Here is a 17,837-nt window from a genome sequence, read left to right as displayed (position 1 = left end):
CCACGGAAGAGGGTAGGAAGGGCGGCGAGGCGGTGCGCGCTCCACGGACTGGCGGGAGGGAGCCGGGGCGGAAGGGCGGCTCGCCAGCCAAGCAGAGCCCCCGAGTCCGGCTTGCAAAAGCGGAGGGGCCTGACGGACTGTGTTCCGACAGCAAGCGCGACTTAGCGTCTGGGAGGTCATAAGTTAACAGCTCTGCTCAGAAAGCGGGAAGGCTGGAGGACAAAGGGAGGGTGAGCTGCGGAGCCCCCGGACGACAGAGCTCAGTTTGGCGGGGAACAAAGGCGCTCGCCAGCGCCATCTCCCCCGCCCATCCCCCAGCCAAAATCCCAAAGGGAACCGGTTCCGGCCAGGGAAATTGCTCGCTCCTCGCAAACACCCAACTCTGTGCTTCTGCGGAGCCAAACCTCCGGCAGCGGATCTGACTCCCTCCGGCTGCCACAGGGCCCCTCCTGAAGTGGATCACCTAAGGAGAAGCGAGCTAAGCCTGCCCTCCCTGCCGCCGTGCACCTTGCCTACCCACCCCAGCTAATACGCCAGATCCCCAGCACCACAAGCCTGGCAGTGTGCAAGTAGCCCAGACGGGCCACGCCACCCCACAGGGAATCCCGCCCCTAGGAAAGGGGAAGAGAAGGCACACACCAGTCTGACTGTGGCCCCAGCAGTGGGCTGGGGGCAGACATCAGGACTGACTGCGGCCCCGCCCACCAACTCCAGTTATACACCACAGCACAGGGGAAGTGCCCTGCAGGTCCTCACCACACCAGGGACTATCCAAAAATGACCAAGCGGAAGAATTCCCCTCAGAAGAATCTCCAGGAAATAACAACAGCTAATGAGCTGATCAAAAAGGATTTAAATAATATAACAGAAAGTGAATTTAGAATAATAGTCATAAAATTAATCGCTGGGCTGGAAAACAGTATACAGGACAGCAGAGAATCTCTTGCTACAGAGATCAAGGGACTAAGGAACAGTCACGAGGAGCTGAAAAACGCTTTAAAGGAAATGCAAAACAAAATGCAAACCACCACGGCTCGGATGGAAGAGGCAGAGGAGAGAATAGGTGAACTAGAAGATAAAGTTATGGAAAAAGAGGAAGCTGAGAAAAAGAGAGATAAAAAAATCCAGGAGTATGAGGGGAAAATTAGAGAACTAAGTGATACACTAAAAAGAAATAATATACGCATAATTGGTATCCCAGAGGAGGAAGAGAGAGGGAAAGGTGCTGAAGGGGTACTTGAAGAAATCATAGCTGAGAACTTCCCTGAACTGGGGAAGGAAAAAGGCATTGAAATCCAAGAGGCACAGAGAACTCCCTTCAGACGTAACTTGAATCGATCTTCTGCACGACATATCATAGTGAAACTGGCAAAATACAAGGATAAAGAGAAAATTCTGAAAGCAGCAAGGGGTACACGTGCTCTCACATATAAAGGGAGACCTATGAGACTCGTGACTGATCTCTCTTTTGAAACTTGGCAGGCCAGAAAGAATTGGCACGAGATTTTCAGTGTGCTAGACAGAAAAAATATGCAGCCGAGAATCCTTTATCCAGCAAGTCTGTCATTTAGAATAGAAGGAGAGATAAAGGTCTTCCCAAACAAACAAAAACTGAAGGAATTTGTCACCACTAAACCAGCCCTACAAGAGATCCTAAGGGGGACCCTGTGAGACAAAGTACCAGAGACATCACTACAAGCATAAAACATACAGACATCACAATGACTCTAAACCCGTATCTTTCTATAATAACACTGAATGTAAACGGATTAAATGCGCCAACCAAAAGACATAGGGTATCAGAATGGATAAAAAAACAAGACCCATCTATTTGCTGTCTACAAGAGACTCATTTTAGACCTGAGGACACCTTTAGATTCAGAGTGAGGGGATGGAGAACTATGTATCATGCTACTGGAAGCCAAAAGAAAGCTGGAGTAGCCATACTTATATCAGACAAACTAGACTTTAAATTAAAGGCTGTAACAAGAGATGAAGAAGGACATTATATAATAGTTACAGGGTCTATCCATCAGGAAGAGCTAACAATTATAAATGTCTATGCGCCGAATACCGGAGCCCCCAAATATATAAAACAATTACTCATAAACATAAGCAACCTTATTGATAAGAATGTGGTAATTGCAGGGGACTTTAACACCCCACTTACAGAAATGGATAGATCATCTAGACACACGGTCAATAAAGAAACAAGGGCCCTGAATGAGACATTGGATCAGATGGACTTGACAGATATATTTAGAACTCTGCATCCCAAAGCAACAGAATATACTTTCTTCTCGAGTGCACATGGAACATTCTCCAAGATAGATCATATACTGGGTCACAAAACAGCCCTTCATAAGTTTACAAGAATTGAAATTATTCCATGCATACTTTCAGACCACAATGCTGTGAAGCTTGAAATCAACCACAGGAAAAAGTCTGGAAAGCCTCCAAAAGCATGGAGGTTAAAGAACACCCGACTAACGAATGAGTGGGTCAACCAGGCAATTAGAGAAGAAATCAAAAAATATATGGAAACAAACGAAAATGAAAATACAACAATCCAAACGCTTTGGGACGCAGCGAAGGCAGTCCTGAGAGGAAAATACATTGCAATCCAGGCCTATCTCAAGAAACAAGAAAAATCCCAAATACAAAATCTCACAGCACACCTAAAGGAAATAGAAGCAGAACAGCAAAGGCAGCCTAAACCCAGCAGAAGAAGAGAAATAATAAAGATCAGAGCAGAAATAAACAATATAGAATCTAAAAAAACTATAGAGCAGATCAACGAAACCAAGAGTTGGTTTTTTGAAAAAATAAACAAAATTGACAAACCGCTAGCCAGGCTTCTCAAAAAGAAAAAGGAGATGACCCAAATAGATAAAATCATGAATGAAAATGGAATTATTACAACCAATCCCTCAGAGATACAAACAATTATCAGGGAATACTATGAAAAATTATATGCCAACAAATTGGACAACCTGGAAGAAATGGACAAATTCCTGAACACCCACACTCTTCCAAAACTTAATCAGGAGGAAATAGAAAGCTTGAACAGACCCATAACCAGCGAAGAAATTGAATCGGTTATCAAAAATCTCCCAACAAATAAGAGTCCAGGACCAGATGGCTTCCCAGGGGAGTTCTACCAGACGTTTAAAGCAGAGATAATACCTATCCTTCTCAAGCTATTCCAAGAAATAGAAAGGGAAGGAAAACTTCCAGACTCATTCTATGAAGCCAGTATTACTTTGATTCCTAAACCAGACAGAGACCCAGCAAAAAAAGAGAACTACAGGCCAATATCCCTGATGAATATGGATGCAAAAATTCTCAATAAGATACTAGCAAATCGAATTCAACGGCATATAAAAAGAATTATTCACCATGATCAAGTGGGATTCATTCCTGGGATGCAGGGCTGGTTCAACATTCGCAAATCAATCAACGTGATACATCACATTAACAAAAAAAAAGAGAAGAACCATATGATCCTGTCAATCGATGCAGAAAAGGCCTTTGACAAAATCCAGCACCCTTTCTTAATAAAAACCCTTGAGAAAGTCGGGATAGAAGGAACATACTTAAACATCATAAAAGCCATTTACGAAAAGCCCACAGCTAACATCATCCTCAACGGGGAAAAACTGAGAGCTTTTTCCCTGAGATCAGGAACACGACAGGGATGCCCACTCTCACCGCTGTTGTTTAACATAGTGCTGGAAGTTCTAGCATCAGCAATCAGACAACAAAAGGAAATCAAAGGCATCAAAATTGGCAAAGATGAAGTCAAGCTTTCGCTTTTTGCAGACGACATGATATTATCCATGGAAAATCCGATAGACTCCACCAAAAGTCTGCTAGAACTGATACATGAATTCAGCAAAGTTGCAGGATACAAAATCAATGTACAGAAATCAGTTGCATTCTTATACACTAACAATGAAGCAACAGAAAGACAAATAAAGAAAATGATCCCATTCACAATTGCACCAAGAAGCATAAAATACCTAGGAATAAATCTAACCAAAGATGTAAAGGATCTGTATGCTGAAAACTATAGAAAGCTTATGAAGGTAATTGAAGAAGATTTAAAGAAATGGAAAGACATTCCCTGCTCATGGATTGGAAAAATAAATATTGTCAAAATGTCAATACTACCCAAAGCTATCTACACATTCAATGCAATCCCAATCAAAATTGCACCAGCATTCTTCTCGAAATTAGAACAAGCAATCCTAAAATTCATATGGAACCACAAAAGGCCCCGAATAGCCAAAGGAATTTTGAAGAAGAAGACCAAAGCAGGAGGCATCACAATCCCAGACTTTAGCCTCTACTACAAAGCTGTCATCATCAAGATAGCATGGTATTGGCACAAAAACAGACACACAGACCAATGGAATAGAATAGAAACCCCAGAACTAGACCCACAAACGTATGGCCAACTCATCTTTGACAAAGCAGGAAAGAACATCCAATGGAAAAAAGACAGCCTCTTTAACAAATGATGCTGGGAGAACTGGACAGCAACATGCAGAAGGTTGAAACTAGACCACTTTCTCACACCATTTACAAAAATAAACTCAAAATGGATAAAGGACCTAAATGTGAGACAGGAAACCATCAGAACCTTAGAGGAGAAAGCAGGAAAAGACCTCTCTGACCTCAGCCGTAGCAATCTCTTACTCGACACATCCCCAAAGGCAAGGGAATTAAAAGCAAAAGTGAATTACTGGGACCTTATGAAGATAAAAAGCTTCTGCACAGCAAAGGAAACAACCAACAAAACTGAAAGGCAACCAACGGAATGGGAAAAGATATTTGCAAATGACATATCGGACAAAGGGTTAGTATCTAAAATCTATAAAGAGCTCACCAAACTCCACACCCGAAAAACAAATAACCCAGTGAAGAAATGGGCAGAAAACATGAATAGACACTTCTCTAAAGAAGACATCCAGATGACCAACAGGCACATGAAAAGATGTTCAGCGTCGCTCCTTATCAGGGAAATACAAATCAAAACCACACTCAGGTATCACCTCACGCCAGTCAGAGTGGCCAAAATGAACAAATCAGGAGACTATAGATGCTGGAGAGGATGTGGAGAAACGGGAACCCTCTTGCACTGTTGGTGGGAATGCAAATTGGTGCAGCCGCTCTGGAAAGCAGTGTGGAGGTTCCTCAGAAAATTAAAAATAGACCTACCCTATGACCCAGCAATAGCACTGCTAGGAATTTATCCAAGGGATACAGGAGTACTGATGCATAGGAGCACTTGTACCCCAATGTTCATAGCAGCACTCTCAACAATATCCAAATTATGGAAAGAGCCTAAATGTCCATCAACTGATGAATGGATAAAGAAATTGTGGTATATATACACAATGGAATACTACGTGGCAATGAGAAAAAATGAAATATGGCCTTTTGTAGCAACGTGGATGGAACTGGAGAGTGTAATGCTAAGTGAAATAAGCCATACAGAGAAAGACAGATACCATATGGTTTCACTCTTATGTGGATCCTGAGAAACTTAACAGGAACCCATGGGGGAGGGGAAGGAAAAAAAAAAAAAAGAGGTTAGAGTGGGAGAGAGCCAAAGCATAAGAGACTGTTAAAAACTGAGAACAAACTGAGGGTCGATGGGGGGTGGGAGGGAGGGGAGGGTGGGTGATGGGTATTGAGGAGGGCACCTTTTGGGATGAGCACTGGCTGTTGTATGGAAACCAATTTGTCAATAAATTTCATATAAAAAAAATTAAAAAAAATAAAGTAAGTATTTTAGGAGAAAGAGTAAAAAAAAAAAAGCTACAACTGTTGTAACAAAAGACTCAATAGTATGCCTTTTTAGAAAATTATTTCCCACTCACAAAAGAGTCTCAAGTTAATGTTCCGGATCAGCAGTGAGTTTTTGCTGCAAATGCCTATTCAGGGTCCCAGGCTCATTCCATCTTCTTATACTCCACTCTCTACTAGGTACTCAGCATTCTCTCCATTCATCTGGTAGATAGGAAAAAACAGCACAGAACAGGCATGCAGTTTTATGAGAGAAAATTTGGAAATGACATACATCACTTCTGCAACTCATTGGTCTAAACTCAGTCTTATGGCCACATTCATTCATAAGGGACAACTGATCATTGTCATCTAGTTGGGTGCCCAGGAGGAAGCAGACAGCATGGTTATAGGGGAGCACTAACAAACCCTTGCCACAATGGATAAGAGCTTTGTAAAAGGAATTATAAAATGTCATTAAAAGATATTAGTCATTCAGGATGATGGTCACATTGCCTGCTTTTCCTGACTCTGGGTAACTTTCTTTCAAATGTCTTCAGACTCATTGATACCTTTCTCAGGGCTAGCCTGATCCCCAGGCCCCTCCCTCCACCTTCAATCTTACAGGAAGCAATATTTTCCATTTCCTCAGCCACCATGTCCATCCACTAAAATGGGAATGTGGGTGGGCAGGAATTGGGATTAGAGAGTGGGCAAGAGGTCAGCAGTAGAGACAGGGAGTAAACATGAGATTTTTATTTCCTCATATTTTCCAGTACTATTGCAGCCTTTAAAAATAAGCACCAACATGCAATCATTTTCACCATCAGAAAAAAGGCAATGAAATTATTTTCACTGAAAAATCAACAAGAAATCAATATGAAGAAAAATCTGTCATGAAAATATTTTCCGCCTAAGAGGGAGGCATAGTCCAACTAATATTACAATTGTATAATTTTTCTATGTAAGAAGTGTTAATAAACATGCTAAGATATTTAATAAGTTTTTAGACTGAATCCTTCTGAACGAGATTCAGCTCTGGGCAAAGGGAAGAGCTGTGAGACTGAGGCAGCTCAGAGTGTGGAGTGTGAGGGATGCAGAGATGGTTTGATCCTTCCTGTCCCGTCAAGAGTGAGAGAAGGTGCTGTCCCCTGGTCCCTTCCTATATTCCAGAGCCTTTCATTATTTGCATTCAGGTAACTGACTCTGCTGCTGGCTCCAAGGAATTACATGAACAAGTGATGAAGGTGGTGACCTAAGTAAATGCCTTTTGGCCCTCTCCATCCCTCTCCCAGATTCTGATAGAGATAATTCAGTCCCAGCATAGATGGGTGCGTTGTTCCTACCAATGGAAACCAGAATGAGATTCCTCCTATGCCTCTACAGCTGAGGGTTTCCATGAAGCCTACAGAAGTGATTGCTGTGGGGCAATCCCCAAAAACCCACTTGTTCTCAGTCCTTATTCATGATACCTAAGTAGAAGCTGCCCTGAATCATTTCTTCTGCCTCCCACCTAGCCTGAGGAGTGCAGTCTGGCAGGTCTTTCATCCCCAAACTCCAGAGAACCCAGGAGGAGCCTAGCCGTGCTGCAAGTTTTCTGCCTGCCAGTCCACCTCCTACCTGGTGGCCCCTAAGCCAGGCTTAAGCTAGTATCCAAGGAATTCTCACCCACTGACCATACTGATTAACCTAGATAGACCAAGTGTTCTTAGCCAAGTAAAAGCACCCGGAAAGTATATGCAAGATTGTGTGTTGGGAGTGAAAGGAGGGTGTATGTGGATTTTTCAAGAGAGAGAATATAATTACCAACACATTGTTAATGGTAAGTATGACCCTCAAAGGTATTAGGAATCAAAATAAATAGAAGGTATGTTTATATTTTTTCTAAATGGGATGATTTTTACTTTCTTTTAATAATGAAATTAATACAGTAATTGTGAAAATATTCCAAAATGCAGAAATGTATTCATTTATTCATTTAATAAGTCTTTATTTAGTGCCTATACAAGTTACTGAGAATACAATGGTAAGAAAAACAGACTAGGCCTTTGCACTCATGAAGCTCACAGACTAGTGGAGGATATACATAAACCAAATAATCACACAAGTGTATGTATAATTATAATTTCATAGAAGTACAGAGAAGGAATAGAACACAGACATAGAAAAGTATACACCAGGGGCACCCAGTTAAGCGTCAGTCAGTTAAGCGTCTGACTTTGGCTCAGGTCATAATTTCGCGGTTTGTGGGTTCGAGCCCCGCATCAGGCTCTGGGTTGACAGCTCAGAGCCTGGAGCCTGCTTCAGATTCTATCTCCATCTCTCTCTGCCCCTTCCCCACTCGCGCTCTGTCTCTCTCTCTCTCTTAAATATAAATAAAACATTAAAAAATTAAAAAAAAATAAAAGTACATACCAGAAGATCAAGACACACTCTGAGGCAGTAGATATGGGAAAAATTCCCTAAGGAAGGGAATTTGAGTTGAAATAAGGAAAAGTATAGTCAACTAGGCAAAAAAGACAATATAAATGTCTTGTAATCTCACTGCTACAGAATACCATAGCTAACACATTGTGGTATATCCTTCTAGCTATTTTATTATTCATATACAAATCTGTATGTACATATATGTGCATATATTTTTATGTAATTGCGATAAAGCCTAGTCTACAAATTCAAGTATTTAAGACATCCGACTTTTATTTTCTATAGCAATACTCATAATTTCCTTTTTGTCTTCTCACTACATGGGGGTGACCAAAATGGTATCAGTTCAAGATCTGCTATTTCCTCTATGGTTGTGTCTAAGTTCAAGGATACTTATAGAGTGCCTTAGAATTATTGAAAGGAAAGAGACCATGTGGTTCTGGTGTCATCTACAAAATTTACCATTCTCATTCCTTCCTTGTGGCCCCTTTGGACATGATGGCTCTCTATTTGCTTCTGTGCCATCCTTGATTGATCAAGACTTTCTCTGCTGCTTCCTACCTTTGCTATGCTGGGACATAAAAAGCTTGATAAGACCCTATACTATCTGGATTGAAGTAATATAAAGCAGCCACCTCCACCACCACCCCAGATGTCTCTTAAGAGACATGACCATAAGTCACATATACAATTCAATCCAACAAACCTATTTGAGAAGCTTCCAGTCAGTGGCAGACTGAACTGACTCAGAAAACTTCCCTCTTCCCACTTAAAACTCACAGAAATAATAGAATATGCATCCCCTCTAAAAATAGTAATATAGTCAAGCTCATAATCATGAAACAGAAATCCCCAAGAATCAGAAATAACTAACAACATTGAGCGGGAGATGAAGACAAACAGATGGATATTGGTTTGAAGGGCTGGGAACCAGGATTTTAATTCCGCATAACGACAGAAGACAATGCTTCTAGGCAGTGGAAGGTAGGAAGCTGGTACTGAGCTACTGTCTAAACCCAGACCCCACAGAAGCACAACCAGTACATGAAAATGATGACTAAAAAACCTTTCCTCACAGTAAAAATATGGCTTTGCTTATCTTTTATGTGAGGGTGTGGGTAGATAAAGAGCCCCCTGGGAGCAATCAGAACCTAGGCCAACTCCACCCATCAGTATGGGACTGAATTCAGTTCCTACATTTTAGATAACCCAAAGGATACAAACCAACAAAAAAATAATCTGGAACTGGTGAAATGTGTATGGCAATGGCAGAGGTTAAACTCAAAAGCAAAGAGATAATTAAGACATCAAAACAGAGATCTCAAAAAATTACCTGAAATGAGCCCAAAAAGATGAAGTGGTACAAAATATAAATTGAGACGTTAGACTACATGGCAGAAAGAATGTAAAGTATTCAAATATGTCTAGAATAATTTCCAAAAAGAGAAACTAGAGACAATGAGGAAAAGGAAGTCTTTGAAGAGACTGTGGCACAACTGAAGTAAGACATGAATACTCATATTGAACACACTGAGTCTTCAGCAGGCTGAATACAAATAAAACTGTAACCAGGTACATCTTTGTCCAGAGCACCAACTATACCTAGTATGATATTTTCATGTGTTTGGGCCTTGGGAAATCACAAATCCCTTCCATAAACCTTTCTTGAAAAGAGGAATGAGGAAAATGGAAAAGTAAGAAATATTGTGGAAGAGAAAAACAAGAACATAAGTTTATATCTGAAACATAATAATCTATCATATATGCATACATGTAAAATGTATATATTTATAATCTCCAGTGAAATATTAAATCTCTGCTTTGAAAATAAATAAGAAACCATCTTCAAGGAAAGGGAGAAATGGCACTCTTTTTCCAGGATTTCAGTAAGTGAGCACTTGGAAATGTTCAATAGTTTTCAGTATCTGTCGCCTCATCCCTTAGTAAATAATTGTATTATTTTCTTCTTTCTTACTCTTCAGAGGTTTCCCTTGGAGACATAAGCAAGATGAGCCCATTGGGAAACGGTATCAGCTATTGGTCAATCCATGGTCTCTATGAAACTTATTTGCTTGCAGTCTGTTTTCTCCTAGACACTAAATTCTGAGCCCAGCTCTTTTAAAGTACAGCTAATCAAAGCACAATACAATAGTTGTATTTTATTGTACTAATAGAACACTGTGTTAATTTGATACATTGCAGATGTGCAAGGGATTGGGTAGACAGAGTAAGAGAACAGATAAATTATGGGTAACAGTCTAAAGATACTTTATGAAAAATATTCAATCTACTATTAGGTAGGCATCACTAGGTATGTCTAAGAAACAGTGTTTGAAGAAAATGTGACTATGGTGAAGAATAAACACAGAATCATAAAATTGATTTCAATAAAATTTCAGTCATATCTCAGTCCTGCCTCCAAGGGATAGCTCCCAAAAGACCTTTCTTGGAGTTTTTCATTCTCCAAATTTCTCCAGTCCCTTGTATTACTTCCATAAGTGACTATTCATATCCATTGTCTGTGCACTGCAAAATTTAAAATATGTCCCACCGAAATAGAACTATTGAAGGAGTCAGAGATAATCTTTAGCAAAATAAATAATAACAGCACTGAAAGGATTATAATTAAATCAAGAAAAATAATTTCTGGGATTAAAAAGCAAAATTTTCAGAGATGCCTGGGTGGCTCAGTCAGTTAAGCCTCTGACTCTTGATTTCAGCTCAGGTCATGTCCTCACAGCTCATGAGATCAAGCCCCATGTCTGGCTTCACACTGGCAGGATGGAGTCTGCTTGGGATTCTCTCTCCCTCTCTCTCTGCCCCTCCCCTGCTTGCACACACATGCTCTAGCTCTCTCACTCTCTCTCTCAAAATAAATAAATAAATAAATAAATAAATAAATATTTTTAAAAAATTTAAACACTACTTTCAAGTTTAAAAACTGAGATTAAATGAAGGAGGAAATATATTTTAAAAATGAGACAATTTATAAGCACACCCTCTTATCTTAACAAAATAAAATCAGAAATAAATAATAAAAAATAACCATAAAATGTAACTGCCTGATTATATAGTTCTCTAAAATAACTAGTGGGTCAAAGCAGAAATTAAAACTAAAGTTGTAAGCTATATGGAAAGCAAAGAATACATCATATCAAAGCCTATGGAGCATGACTAAAGCCATACTCCATGAAAAATAAAGTCTTAATTACCATTATGATTCAAGAAGACCATATAAAGGGAAATAAGCACTCTTCTTGAAGAATTAGATAAAGATAAATACAACAAAACATATCCAAAACTACAAGAAATTATAAAAGTTAAAGATAAAAATATGACCAAGATAAACAATTGTAAAAGTGAAAAATCCAAAACTGACTCTTTGAAAAGACCAATAAAATAGACTCTTCATGAGTACAACTAAGTGAAAACAGAGGGGAAGCAAAAGTATACACATTATGAAGAATAATGGGTTTAACTATATAAATGTGATTAAAAATTATAATTTTACATACATATCTGACATCAAATTAAAAACTCTAGAGATAATGGGTGATTTCCTAATAGAAATTACCAACATTAACTCAAGAAACAGAGGATTTGAGTAGAGAAATTACTAGAGATTGGAATTGTGATTATAGATCTACCACTAAAAAAGTAACCAGAATCAAATGATTTCACAGTTCAGTTCTATCTAATCTTTAAAGAAGAGATAATATCCATGTTACTCAATCTCTACTAGAAAAGAATAAAAAAATTGAAAATTCACTAAAGAATTTTATAAAGCTAGCAACCCTAAAACCAAAATCTGTTAAAGATAGTACATAAAAGAGAATTATTAAAAATACTAATAATAAATATGAAATCAAAATATTAACAAATTATAGAACATATAACCAAATAGAGCCCAGAAGGTTGGCAAGAAAAAGCTATATCATGATTTAATAGGGATTGATCCACAAAGGCAAAAATGTCAAAATTAAGAATTCTACCAATATAATTAATTTCATAAAAATATTAAAGGAGAAAAAGTATGCTTCTTTCAATAGATATTGAAAAGTGATTGGGGAAAAAATCAGCATATACTCCTAATGGATACCAACAGGAACAGAAGGGAATAACTTAAATATTAAAAGCGCTTTTTACCAACAATCAATAGTAATCCTCATTCTAAACATGAAATGTCAGAGTCATTTCCACTAAATGGGAATAAATCAAGGTTATCCACAATCTTTATTTTTATTCAACAGTATCTTTGGAGATTAAAGCTACTGCAATAAGATAAAATAAATAATTAGTATAAAATTGGGAAAGTTAAAACTAATTTCAATTTACAATAGATATGATTGTGTTTGTCTAAAACACAAAGGACTATTTAAAAAGTACAAAGTTAATAAGCACATTTGAAGAGGTGGTGCAACATAAGATAATACAAAAAAATAGCTTTCATCTATTCCAGCAAATTTTCAGGGAGTATGACGAGACCATGTGCTAACATTATTTTCTTATTTCTTTTGCTTAAAAGGATATATTGTTGGTGAAAGGAGTAACATCTATTAAATTCATCCACAGAAGGTTTTCATCAATTGCTACTTCAGCCAACTGTGTTGGTGTCAATGTCCCACTGTATCTACTTCATTTTTTATTACATTTTTTATTTGTACTCAAGTGTGTTTTATAAACGTAAATCTCTATCTATTCCAGCTTTTATAAGAATATTACTTTATCTTGTTAGTGTCCACCAAAACGTCCTAATTCATAGTGTTCAAGCTCTCTAGATCTAACAGTTCGTTCCATGTTTCAAAAAGATCAGTTTCTTATCTTTGGTTCCAAGGTAAATATAACAATATATAACAACTCTCCTCCTTGGAAGATTGAATTAGCTAGCAGATTTTCAAATTATCAGATACACTGATTAGTTCATCCACTGTCATGTGTCCCAAGACAATATTAAGATTGCTTTGAGTGAAGTGTTGTCATACTCACAAAGTCATCTGCTAGACTGCCTTTTACAAATTCTTATGGCATGCTCAAACCCCAAAGCACACTGTATTTATCTTTCTGGTGTTTTAAATGTTTTCATAATAGACCCATAACACAATGAATTACTAATTTCACAACCCAGTACTATTAACTTCATCTTTAATAAAAGCGGCTCTATAATACAGGAATTCACCAACTGTCCTCGGTATATCATACTTCAAAGATAGCAAAAAGAACAATAATGTTTCCATTTACAGAGAACAATAACATTTTGTACATAGCCTATGACTGATAACATATGAAAAATTCTGCCAAAAAGTGGAGGAGACTATGGCATATTCAATGTCTGGGGCTGGGAAAAAGAAGTAAAATTACTTCTCTATTTCATACCACTCATAAAAGTACATACCAGGAAGATTAAACACACACACACACACACACACACACACACAATTTTTTTAAGTTTGAAGAAAATATAAAAAAATTATTTTAAAACTGTGGGGTGGGAAAAGTCTGCCTCAGCATGACCCCAAAACTAGAGACCCTAAAGGGAAAGGTTGAGTGATAGGACTACCTAAAAATGTAGATCATCTACACAGAAGGACAACATGAACAAAGTTAAATGAAGTAAGAGATGCATGGAAAGATACACATGATTCGTTTTAAGTGAAATAAAAGTTGCAAAACAGAACAATGGACTATCAGTTCATTTTCTGATAAAAATGTGAATACATATATCATTTATGTTTATATATGCATAAAACATATTAGACTTGTAATAATAGCTAACTGTAATGATGGGTAAGAAAAAGGCAGTTTTATGTTTCACTTTATATGTTTATCTGTTTTAATTTTTAATAAGCATGAGTTATTTCTATGGTTTAATAAAATAAAATAAAGAAGATTAAAAATGAGTTCATTGTGAAAAATAACTTCTCAGAGTTCTGGTAATTCGCAAATCTGTCTCAAAGTGGTAGTCAAATGCCCAGTTGGATGCATAATGTTGTCCACCAGTGCAAAGCCTATACTATGGCCTTCTTCCCCAGACACTAATTTTCTCTGGGTTAAACAAATCTGGGACATCTATTAGTAGTTTAAGAACAGCTTAAAAACATTCCAGGGTGTTATTAACATCTTAATACTTCCCCAATTATAAACATATCCACCTAAACAAACATAATCATATATGTGATATACATTTATAGACATTCAAAGTTATGATATTCATGAATAAGGATTTAAGCTTTATATTGGAAGAAAATCAAACAGAATTTATTGAATTTTCACAGATGACATGGTGCAATTTAACAATTCCATTTTTGGGCTGTAAATTACATGGGTCAGTTTAACAAGAGGTGAAGACTGATGATGTTAAATAGTAGTTGATTATAATGAATCATTGTCCAAATCAGTTTGAATGGATTTACAATTTGTAAAATATTTTAAATACTGGTGGTTTTATTCATTCTTGCTTAAATTCCACTTTTCTAATATCAAAATGAGAATCCTTTTAGCTCATTTTAAATGATAAAAGAAAGTAAAAATTAAAATTTTTGCTTTATGAATCAATTTCATTATGTCTGCATTTTCACTGCAGTTTATTGAACGAAAGCCACAAAAATTAGCATGAACATAGTTAAATCACATTTCAGTGAACAGAAGACTGAAATGGAAATGGAAAAAAATAATTAAAGAGCTGACAATTAATTTTGCTTGGGTTTCAGAAAAATTTAATAACAAATTATCATTACTCATCAAACAAAAATAATCCAGAAAAGAGAGACACTAATCAACATGTAGGGAAGAATGTATTGCACCAATACCAGTTTCCTCCTGCTATAAAAGTATACATCTCTCAAACTCTGTATGAAAGCTAATTGATAATATATCTTTATAGTCATAGTATATCTTTTATAGTCATAAAACTGCCATCCACTCATACTCTGCCTCTGTCAAAGGGGTATCCAAACAGACAAAATTTAGATTTGTGTCCAGGAAGAAATATACTCTAACTATTGAATACAAGTATTTGATTTCAGTAACAAGTCAATCCCCACAGCAGACATGGATGTACCAGGTTCTTCTGCTTTGATGGCACCAACATTTAGCTAACATCAATTTGTCCTGATTCCCTGAGAACTAAATAAATAATCATTTGATGATAATTCGGTTTCTAATGTAGACTGATTTCAGGGACAGAATGTTCTGAGCTCCAAACACTAAGAATCTGGTCTACTACTTGGTAACTATTTTTCTTACAGTAACATAAATTATCACTATATATATATATATATATATATATATATATATATATATATAATGGAATATTACCCAGCCATCAAAAAGAATGAAATCTTGTCATTTGCAACGACGTGGATTGAGCTAGAGTGTATTATGCTAAGAGAAATAAGCCAATCAGAGAAAGACAAATACCATATTATTCCACTCATATGTGGAATTTAAGAAACAAAACAGATGAACCTAGGGGAAGAGGGGAAAAAGAGAAGGAGGGAAAACTATAAGAGACTTTCAACTATAGAGAACAAACTGAGGGTTGATGGAGGGGAGGTGGGCAGCGGATGAGCTAAATGGGTGATGGGTATTGAGCAGGGCACTTCTTGGGATGAGCACTGGGTGTTATATGGAAGTGATGAATCACTAAATTCTACTCCTGAAATGGATACCACACTGTATGTTAACTAACTAGAATTTAAATAAAAACTTGAAACAAGCAAACAAAAAAGAAATGCTCGATAAACAGGGGGCTCTATGCCCAAAGATCTTGTATTATTACTCCTTCATTTTTTAAAATATAAATGGTCAATAGGGCCAGAGAGTTACATTAAGCCCAATCTCATTGGTGGACTGAATTATATGTGCATGAACCTGTAAGGATAAAGTAATAAGGCTTTCTGCTCTCCTCACCTCTTTTCTTCCTACGCTGAGGTCTATCACCAAACACACAAACTGTCCAAACCCTTAACACAAGGCCTGAGGGGAACCCAATGCACAGGGTCAAATGTGGAAGTATATCATTCTGAAAAATAAATATTTGTTATCCTGCTTAATACAACCCCTCAGGGCAGGACAGACCAGGGGTCACTATCCTAGTTTACTACACACCAAGATGGCATGCAAGATAGTTCTGGTTTAAAGGCAAAGAAGAGCCACAGCTCAAATAGAGAAACCAGAAAAAAACCTTTAACTTGGGATGTGATGTAAAATGAATGTACAAAGATAACATTGAAAATAGTCATAATCATTCTTAGAAAACCCATTTTCAAGAGAACTTAGCAGAGAAATTAAACAAATGGAAGCATAAACACACAATTTTCCTGAACCATATCAATTTGCTAAACCTACACTTGGAATGTTTATTGAGACAAGACAAGTAAACTATGAATTTTAAAAACGCCACTTTCCTGAGCCTTGAAATATTGTGCTTTAGGTGACAATTTACAAGAGAACTATACTTCATTTTTGTTAAGATTACCTTTGGACACATTTTACTGGGATAGACCCACTTAAATTCCTGAAATTGTTAGATGATAACAAAACCAAAATATCCTCCAAGTTCCTAATTTCCTCAGTTTCCCAGGAGCTGCCATCATCTCTAAAGACAGGACACTGCCTCCTCCATGCCCCCATGATCTGCCACTATCACGGCCACAATCCTAGAACTATACCCTTCCCAAAATGATTGAGAGTGGCAACCTCCAGTGTGAAAGCATCAGGACACTGGCATGTGGCTTGGCTGGCCATGTGGCCTGCCTGGACCAGGCTGTCACACATCTGTCTCACACAGCACTTCCCAAAGTCTGGGCAATTTGGTTCCAAATAATACCAGGTGTGGGACATCAAAAGTACATGCCATGCACATAGGGCTGTGCCACGCTAAGACTAGTTCCTCCTCAGTCTCTGTTCAACCAGAGTTCCAGAAAAATTTTGGCATCCACTCACACCCTAGGTCGCCACATTACCACAGCAATGACAATTCTGTATTAAATGCCCACTGTTGCGTGACCTGGTGTCATGGAAATTAAATGGTCACAGAAGCACAAAGAGACTATACAGCCAGTTATCTTCCAGAAGGAGGAAATAAAGATGTAAGTGGGAGGGAAGGAGAGGGGGAAAGAATGAGAGGGAAGGAGGAGAAATCTGCCAGAGCAGATGGATGCTAGTCAGGCCTGTGCCCCTGCCACATGGTGGCTTTTTATTACTTAACCTCATTTTCACCCACATTTCAAATGAGGTTAAGTAAAAAAAAAATCACTCAGCACCCCAAATTCAACATGGCTTGATGTAAATTTCTTTTTTAGATGTTCAAGCTACACATCTGGGTCAGAAAACAAGTGTGTTCTCATTGCCTCTGTTTTCTCAAGTATCTTCAATGAATATTTTTTAGGAGCAAATTAGAAAGATTTTAAATCAGGCTCTGAAAATTTATATACAGTATCATCTAATTTTATGTATACAATATATAGAAATATGGATAGTGAAAGTGTCTGAAAGGGTATACACTCAGCCTCAATTCTGTGCTTCTCTCCCCAGCTGCCACAGTTCCTTTGGCACCCCTCCACTCTTATGCTCTGCACCTCCTCTCTGGGAAACCACATCCAGTCCCATGTCCTCAA

This window comes from Lynx canadensis, chromosome X (assembly GCF_007474595.2).
Source record: "Lynx canadensis isolate LIC74 chromosome X, mLynCan4.pri.v2, whole genome shotgun sequence".
In the NCBI taxonomy this organism is placed as follows: Eukaryota; Metazoa; Chordata; class Mammalia; order Carnivora; family Felidae; genus Lynx; species Lynx canadensis.
The sequence above is the reverse complement of the archived record's forward strand: the minus strand, read 5'-3'. Positions refer to the sequence as shown.